Source organism: Rhinoderma darwinii, chromosome 12 (assembly GCF_050947455.1).
Source record: "Rhinoderma darwinii isolate aRhiDar2 chromosome 12, aRhiDar2.hap1, whole genome shotgun sequence".
Taxonomy (NCBI): domain Eukaryota; kingdom Metazoa; phylum Chordata; class Amphibia; order Anura; family Rhinodermatidae; genus Rhinoderma; species Rhinoderma darwinii.
In genome coordinates this window covers 982,543-991,329 of record NC_134698.1, presented here as the reverse complement: position 1 = coordinate 991,329, position 8,787 = coordinate 982,543, and positions in this window count along the sequence as shown.

Here is an 8,787-nt window from a genome sequence, read left to right as displayed (position 1 = left end):
TATGTTTTTGGGGTGGAAATTTGTGCAGAGAACGATGACTAATGTACGAGGAAAAGTCGGGTGTGGATTGATATTTAGTTTTGTGAATGTTTGGTGGGAGAATGGTTTTCCCTACAGGTAGACCTTAAATCTGTCCTACCAGAGGTGGAGCTCCGATGCCAAATCTGCCCCTCATATATCACTGCCGTCTTCTCGTGTGGCACCTTTGAACACCCTATGGCACTAGGGCTTGGGTGTGACCGTAACCTCTGCACCCTTATATCTACGTAGATACTAAAGAGTCCCAATGTTGCTTGGTATGTTAACATCGCTATTGTTATCCGACCCGTCAGCGTACAACATCAGGATCCCGTCAGTCATATGTTGTGTGCTCTACCCACAGTGGAGCCCTCAGACAGCTGTAAATAGGTTGTGTCTCTTTAAGGCTGGCGGCAGGTCGCTCTCCGTGTTATTAGCGAGCTGTTTTCCATGATTAAGTGAATGAGAAACAGAGAAATTGGACAATTTGTTCTACGGCGGAAATAAGAGAAACGCGAGGGAACAGAACAGTCACCTCCCGTCTGTGACAATCACCGCTCATTAAAGTCTCCTCTGCTCCTCCGTCCCTCCAGAACTGTCCTAGACCGGCCACGTATGGCGTGAGGAATGTCTTCTCCTGTCCAGTGCCTGAAAATCCTATTAGGGTATATATATATACACACACAGGCAGTCAAATCACATTTTTTGCATGAAAATTGTGCCAAAAACCGCGATATGACCGCACTATGTGAATAAATCCTTAAGCCGTTACTTGAGAGCTGGTCATCCACTGTTCGGACCGGATTGTACTTTGGCGCAATTTGGGTTGTAAGTGGCATAAGCTGCAGGATGGGCACGGCTCTGATTCAGTTATGAGTCAAAGCTGGAATACCCAATGTGCGATCCCCGAAACCGTGGAAGTCATGTGACAGCGCTCTCCAGAAATGCGAAGCTCCGCCTCCAGTGAACAGGGAAATTTGCATATTGCTTCATCATTCGTTAGGTATAGACACGTTGCATTGTGGGAGATGCTTCTCTCCGCGATGTAACGAGAGGGGCAGCGAGACAAATGTGTCATCGGGACGTCCCTGGTATAATAAAAGGTGCCCATGAGGTGGTGGTGGTGCCCTCCAAGGAACACGGAATACACCACCTATTCCTCTATTACCAGTATGATGGGGGTTATACTTTTTTCCTTACTTTCCCTCCTATCAACCTCGGACTTCCCACCTTGCTCCTGGATCCAGGTATCCTGGGGGTCACATAGGAGACTACGAGGAAGGAGAATCCCACCCAGGCAAAGGCTTCGGTAAACTGAACCCGCCCTTAGTTTGAACTAGTAAAGTCAGGTATTTATCCAACTGGAACGTGATCTGAGAGTTGAGGGTGTGGCGGGGCACCCATCGATCACAGCCGCAGACGCAGCATTACTTCAGGTCATGGATTCATCGCTTTTTCTATGTCCTCTTACCATTTCTTGCACCACAGAACTAACCCGCCTGAGAGCGACCTATTGCCTTGTTCATGCCAACCCTCCTGGTTCGTGACTAAAATGCCAGTACTGCAGTGCGGACTGACACAGCGCAGCAGAGAGACGTCCAACTCTACCTAAATGACCGATTTTATACCATTCAGGGAGTGTGAAAAGCTGGGGGACGACTGATAGGGGCAGCGTGATGGCGGCCCTTAGCCATTGAAGGGTTATTTTAGTGCTACGTCCTGGTTTTCGTGCTTCCAGTCATATTCTAACACTGCTGCGCCCGGTATTGTCTTCGAGGGGCGTCTGATGTTACTGGTCTTATGCAATATCTAATCTATTGACAGAAATATTTCTTAGAAGACCCCCCCCCAGGGGGGATTCCTGATCATGGAGGTGGGGGCTTCTCCGCACATGTGAACTTTTCCAACATTGCACTGGTGTCATAGGTTTCTCTGTGGTAAGACAACCCAGAACTGGGGAGGGAGGGGGGGGCAGCCCTAAAAAAACATTTAGCAAATTATCGTGAAGTGCGCCATTCTTTAAAGAGAAATCCCAAGAGCTGTGTTTTATAAATGGCACCCGCACTCCGGTATCAATAAGGCAATGGTCGTCAAATGACGCGGCTGTGCCGGTTTGTACAGATCAGCACCCTCTGTGTCATATATTAGGTGCAGGCGCATGGCGGTTTTGAGATGTGTGCGCCATTTTCTTCACATCGCCGTTACACTCGATACTAGTTGCACAAAGTAATAGAATAATTAGTGATAATGTTGCCGGCCAGCCCTTGTCCTGGCATCGCTCTGCCCCCCCCCACAGCATTGATCCTTGCGCTCCACGCGCGGACATGGGACGTTCCGGCAGATGAAGTGTTACGCTGCTCCAGTCATCCGGGTGCCTGCTTTTTGGCCAGCGAGATCCCCTCCCGGGTGTTGTGCAATAGAACAGAGAAGCTGTCTCCTCTCATCTGTCAGGCAGAGCTCCATGGACGCTGCCCCCCTGACCTGCTGATTGATAACAGGCGTTCAGGCCTTTGCCTGCCCAGGACGGCTGTGGGCGCTGCCATGGAAAGAAAAGATGGCAGCCAAAGGACAGGAGACCTCCAGGATCCACCTCCGGACCCCAGCACAACGTATCACCGGGTCAACCACACAATGTAACGCGGTCAACAGTGCTGACAAAGATATGGAAATCAGGGGAATGGGCGTGGCCTGGCAATGAAGGCGTTAGAGGGCGGGGCCTGGCAATGAAGGCGTTAGAGGGCGGGGCCTGGTAATGAGCGCGTTAGAGGGGGGGGGTGTTACAGGAAAATATTATGTGGGGTCGTGTCCCCGCACTGGAGATATTATATGTACTAAAGAGAGACCATATCCAACAAGAGAAGCATCACTTTCTACATAACTTTGTATATTGTATCTAAGCCAATCAGGTGTGATACTGTAGAGCTGGTGTATCTAAGCCAATCATGTGTGATACTGTAGAGCCAGTGTATCTAAGCCAATCATGTGTGATACTGTAGAGCCGGTGTATCTAAGCCAATCATGTGTGATACTGTAGAGCCAGTGTATCTAAGCCAATCATGTATGCTACTGTAGAGCCGGTGTATCTAAGCCAATCATGTGTGATATTATAGAGCCGGTGTATCGAAACCAATCATGTGTGATACTGTAGAGCCGGTGTATCTAAGCCAATCATGTGTGATACTGTAGAGCTGGTGTATCTAAGCCAATCATGTGTGATACTATAGAGCCGGTGTATCTAAGCCAATCATGTGTGATACTGTAGAGCCGGTGTATCGAAACCAATCATGTGTGATACTGTAGAGCCGGTGTATCTAAGCCAATCATGTGTGATACTGTAGAGCTGGTGTATCTAAGCCAATCATGTGTGATACTATAGAGCCGGTGTATCTAAGCCAATCAGGTGTGATGCTGTAGAGCTGGTGTATCTAAGCCAATCATGTGTGATACTGTAGAGCCGGTGTATCTAAGCCAATCATGTGTGATACTATAGAGCCAGTGTATCGAAGCCAATCATGTGTGATACTGTAGAGCCGGTGTATCTAAGCCAATCATGTGTGATATTGTAGAGCCGGTGTATCTAAGCCAATCATGTGTGATACTGTAGAGCCGGTGTATCTAAGCCAATCATGTGTGATACTGTAGAGCTGGTGTATCTAAGCCAATCGTGTGATACTATAGAGCCGGTGTATCTAAGCCAATCAGGTGTGATACTGTAGAGCTGGTGTATCGAAGCCAATCAGGTGTGATACTGTAGAGCCGGTGTATCTAAACCAATCATGTGTGATACAGTCAGAGATTAAACAGCACTACATTCCCCATTATGTACTATAGAAGCGGTGTATCTAAGCCAATCATGTGTGATACATTTTCAGAGAACTAGATAGCACTACATTCCCCGTCATGTACTATAGAAGCGGTGTATCTAAGCCAATCATGTGTGATACAGTCTGGGGACTGGTGTGTCCTCTTGATTTCCTCGGGACGATTCCTCCATTTGTCAGGACGCGGTGGCTGCGACTTCCCCGGCGACGCTGACCGGTGTGAAAGAGTTTGAAAAGGTCACGGCCATCGCTGCGGCGGAGCAGGAAGCCCCTCCACCCGGACATGGCCGCATCCTCACATTATCTTATACAGCCCTTCCCTCTGTCATGTCCGGTCGTCCCCTCCTCCTCTGATGGCAGCCATATTGGTGGTCACCCGGAATCATGACTGACAGGAGCGGGGGATGTATCATGTGACTAGGCCAGTCAGGAAGGTGGAAAAGCTGAGTGACAGCGGCCATACTGGTGAATATTAGTGATTAGAGCGGTATACACTTCTATATTATCCTATATGTAGCCGCAACCATCGTAAAACAATGTAAGTAAATCCCGGGCCGCCATCTTATGGAGAGAGCACCGCGGCTTAATAAGACGTTTATGGCTTTTATTCCTCCGTCTGCTCCTCTGGGAAATTTGCCGCGCCTTGTGGAGGAAAACCAGAGCCGACAGGAAGTGAAGATGTTGCCCATAGCAACCAATCGGCTTTCCTTTTTCTGTTGAGAAAATGAAAGCAGCTCCCTGACTGGCTGCCCTGGGCAACGCCTCCTCTGTCTGCACCAGTTCTTACCCATGGGTGGAGCACTTGACCACAGCAGCCAATCAGCTCACTGCTTCCATTTTCTAACCATCATTGTAGAAATGAGAGCTGGAATCTGATTGGTTGTTACAGAGAACAGCCCCATTATTGTTTTTTACACAGGGATCTGCTTAATCTCCCTTATAAAACGGCCGCCAGACACAACATCATGTAATGTAAGTGCGAGGATGTGAGGAAAGGGGTTGTCACAGCCCCGCCCATATTACCATCATCACAGAATCTACAATATATAATTATTCCGCCTATAACCGCTTCAGGGCAGAGGATCGGGGCAGCGTTACTGGGAAATAGTGGCGGTCCAGGCTGCCGACCCCCCACCCATAGACGTTATCTTCTTAAGTGTCAGATGGAGTTCCCCTTTAAATATTTCTAGAGCTATTTATTGCTGAGGGAGAGGCTCATGTTACATCACGATCATGACCAGATCCTCTCCAGATAATTGTATGGAGTCACGACCCCCCCCCCCCACATCTTTGCGTTCGTCGCGTCTCGTATTGGCTGCGCGCGCTGGCTTTTGGCGTTATCCGATGGTTGGCGGCGGCATTCAGGAGGCACCTGTTGTCGTCCTCTCTTCACATGGAGAGGCTCGCCCTGCCCCCACCCCCGGCTGCTCTATTCTATACCCAGTGCATGTGCGGCCGCCTTTTTCCTGCGGTTTAATTAAAGATAATGGAGGCGGCAGCCGTTTCTTCCCGCCTCGGAGGCTGTAAACAATGCGAGAGGCGGCAGATCTGTGTTTCTTGGTTTGTTCATTATGTCGCTGTGAAAGTGACTGATAAAGCTGTAAATACCCGCTGGCGTCTAATCCATCCCCGCTGAAAGGGTCCCCGCAGTGCGGGCGGGGGAAGGGAGGGCGAACAGGGTGGTAAATACTTTAGAGACGCCGTCTGGTGGAGATTCTCGTATCCGATAGACGACGCGACTGCTGGAACGTGTAACATGGAAGCAAATATGGCGCCAGGAAGGCGGATCTGTAAACGGCGCCATTTCTTCCCTACATATTAATAGATAACAGTGCGGCACGTCTGCCGAGTCGTCCAGCGCCACATCGCACCCCCTCATATGGGAGGTCCGCCGCGCTGATGACCCGCGTGGGCGCCGATATATGTTGTGCACGGCTTCATTTTCTGGTGTTCACTCACAATAGGTCGGCGCTGGGCGTCAGCGAGCCCCCAATATTAACCCCCGCAGGGCAAAGTGCAAACAAAATCAAGACGACTCATTATCCACCAATAAAAAGTTCTTACCTGGGGTAAGATGGCGGCAACGAGCAGATCTCACCTCTAGGAGGCGCTCTAACCAGAACATGGGAACAAGACAAGATGGAGGAGCCGTCAATGTGCACTGGTGGCGTAAACATCAAGAGCGAAACCTGCAACATGAATGACACTTGGGGTACAGGATAATGACACTGACACTTGGGGTACAGGATAATGATACTGACACTTGGGGTACAGGATAATGACACTGGCACTTGGGGTAAAAGATAATGACACTGACACTCGGGGTACAGGATAATGACACTGACACTTGGGGTACAGGATAATGACACTGACACTTGGGGTACAGGATAATGATACACTGACACTTGGGGTACAGGATAATGACACTGACACTTGGGGTACAGGATAATGACACTGACACTCGGGGTACAGGATAATGACACTGACACTTGGGGTAAAAGATAATGACACTGACACTTGGGGTACAGGATAATGACACGCTGACACTTGGGGTACAGGATAATGATACTGACACTTGGGGTACAGGATAATGACACTGACACTTGGGGTAAAAGATAATGACACTGACACTCGGGGTACAGGATAATGACACTGACACTTGGGGTACAGGATAATGACACGCTGACACTTGGGGTACAGGATAATGACACCCTGACACTTGGGGTACAGGATAATGACACCCTGACACTTGGGGTACAGGATAATAACACGCTGACACTTCGGGTACAGGATAGTGATACACTGACACTTGGGGTACAGGATAATGACACTGACACTTGGGGTACAGGATAATGACACTGACACTTGGGGTACAGGATAATGACACTGACACTTGGGGTACAGGATAATGACACGCTGACACTTGGGGTACAGGATAATGACACCCTGACACTTGGGGTACAGGATAATAACACGCTGACACTTCAGGTAAAGAATAACGATACACTGACACTTGGGGTACAGGATAATGATACACTGACACTTGGGGTACAGGATAATGATACACTGACACTTGGGGTACAGGATACTGACACTTGGGGTACAGGATAATGATACACTGACACTTGGGGTACAGGATACTGACACTTGGGGTACAGGATAATGATACACTGACACTTGGGGTACAGGATAATGACACTCTGACACTTGGGGTACAGGATAATGACACTGACACTTGGGGTACAGGATAATGATACACTGACACTTGGGGTACAGGATAATGATACGCTGACACTTGGGGTACAGGATAGTGATACACTGACACTTGGGGTACAGGATAATGATACACTGACACTTGGGGTACAGGATAATGATACACTGACACTTGGGGTACAGGATAATGACACTCTGACACTTGGGGTACAGGATACTGACACTTGGGGTACAGGATAATGATACACTGACACTTGGGGTACAGGATAATGACACTGACACTTGGGGGACAGGATAATGATACGCTGACACTTGGGTGCAGGCTGACACTTGGGGTGTCAGTTATTACACGTGATCTCTTTCCTAGTAAGGCTATGTTCACACGGGGTATTTTGCCGAGTTTTTTTGACGCGGAAACCGCGTCGCAAAACTCGGCAAAAATGGCCCGAGAACGCCTCCCAGCGTATTTCGCGCTGTTTTATGCCCGCGGCGCTCAATGGCCGCGGGCGAAAAACGGCGCGAAAAACGGCGTGCAGGGGGAGGAAAATCTGCCTCAGACTTCAAAACTGAATTTTGAGGCAGATATTCCTCCTGCAAAATACCCCGTGTGAACATAGCCAAATAAATGTCACCTCTCCGCCGCCGCCGTCTGATAATCACATGACTTGGAGCGGTCAGTATTATATATCGGGGTATTCCTCCGGAGCATCGCTCACTGTGTTAGCGCTCGTCCACACACAATGGAATTGCTGCAGATTTTGCTGCGTTTCCTCAGTGTCGGGGGAGGGTGACGCCTCCTCTGAAAAACGCAGCAATTCAGTCACTTCCCGCAGCGGCGATTGAGAAGCCATGGAACTAAAATGAGGCACCGCAGGGACTTTCTGCTCAGTATTTGCGCAGCACGTGGACGAGCCGCGCCCCCCCGGTGGGGAATACGTGGCGGTTCTGGGCGCAGTCTGCACCCTGCAGCGGAGGACTGGCTGTCTGGTTGCCGGGTGACTGCAGCGCCTCTTCCAGTGAGTGTCCACCAGAGATCAGCGGCGCACACGCTTAGTATTTACATGTAACGGTTCTGTGAATTTTTTTTACCCGACTTTGCGCAAAGCGTAAACCCCCCCCCCCCCATGACACCCGCGAATATAACTAGACCCCACATTGGTAAAGCGTGGGTGAAGATTTGGGGGTGACTGCACACTGGGCGGGATTTGTCGGACTCTCAGACAATGGCTCTATGTAAGGTCCCGTTCACATCACGCTTTTTCCATACGTTTAGCGTTTACGCCGGAGAAGCTCCCGACACAACCTGACCACAAGTCTCCACTGCCAGGCGCTATTTTGGCCTCCGTCTGACAGGTATACTATTATAAATACTGCAAAAACGATAATAGATGGCGCAATTCTCCACAACGACATCCAGTAAAGTTTACGTTTTTTTTTTACAATGGGTCTTTATGGGTTACGGATGCCCCTTCGTGGCCTCGTGCACGTCCAGAGCTTTTCTACCATTAAAGTCGCACCCCTCTTAGTTAGAAGACATTCTCTACCAGTGAACTCACTTATCCTCCTCACCAACATGTCATGGCCGTCACCTCACAACTCAGGTAATGGGAATCTGCCCATAATAAAAATGGCCGCCGCGGTTTTCTTCTCCAGTCACGTGGTGTCTTCGACTTCCGTTCTAGGTCAACCGCTGTTGCGGGAAACGTGTGACGTCAAGAGAAGGGGCGTTACAAGC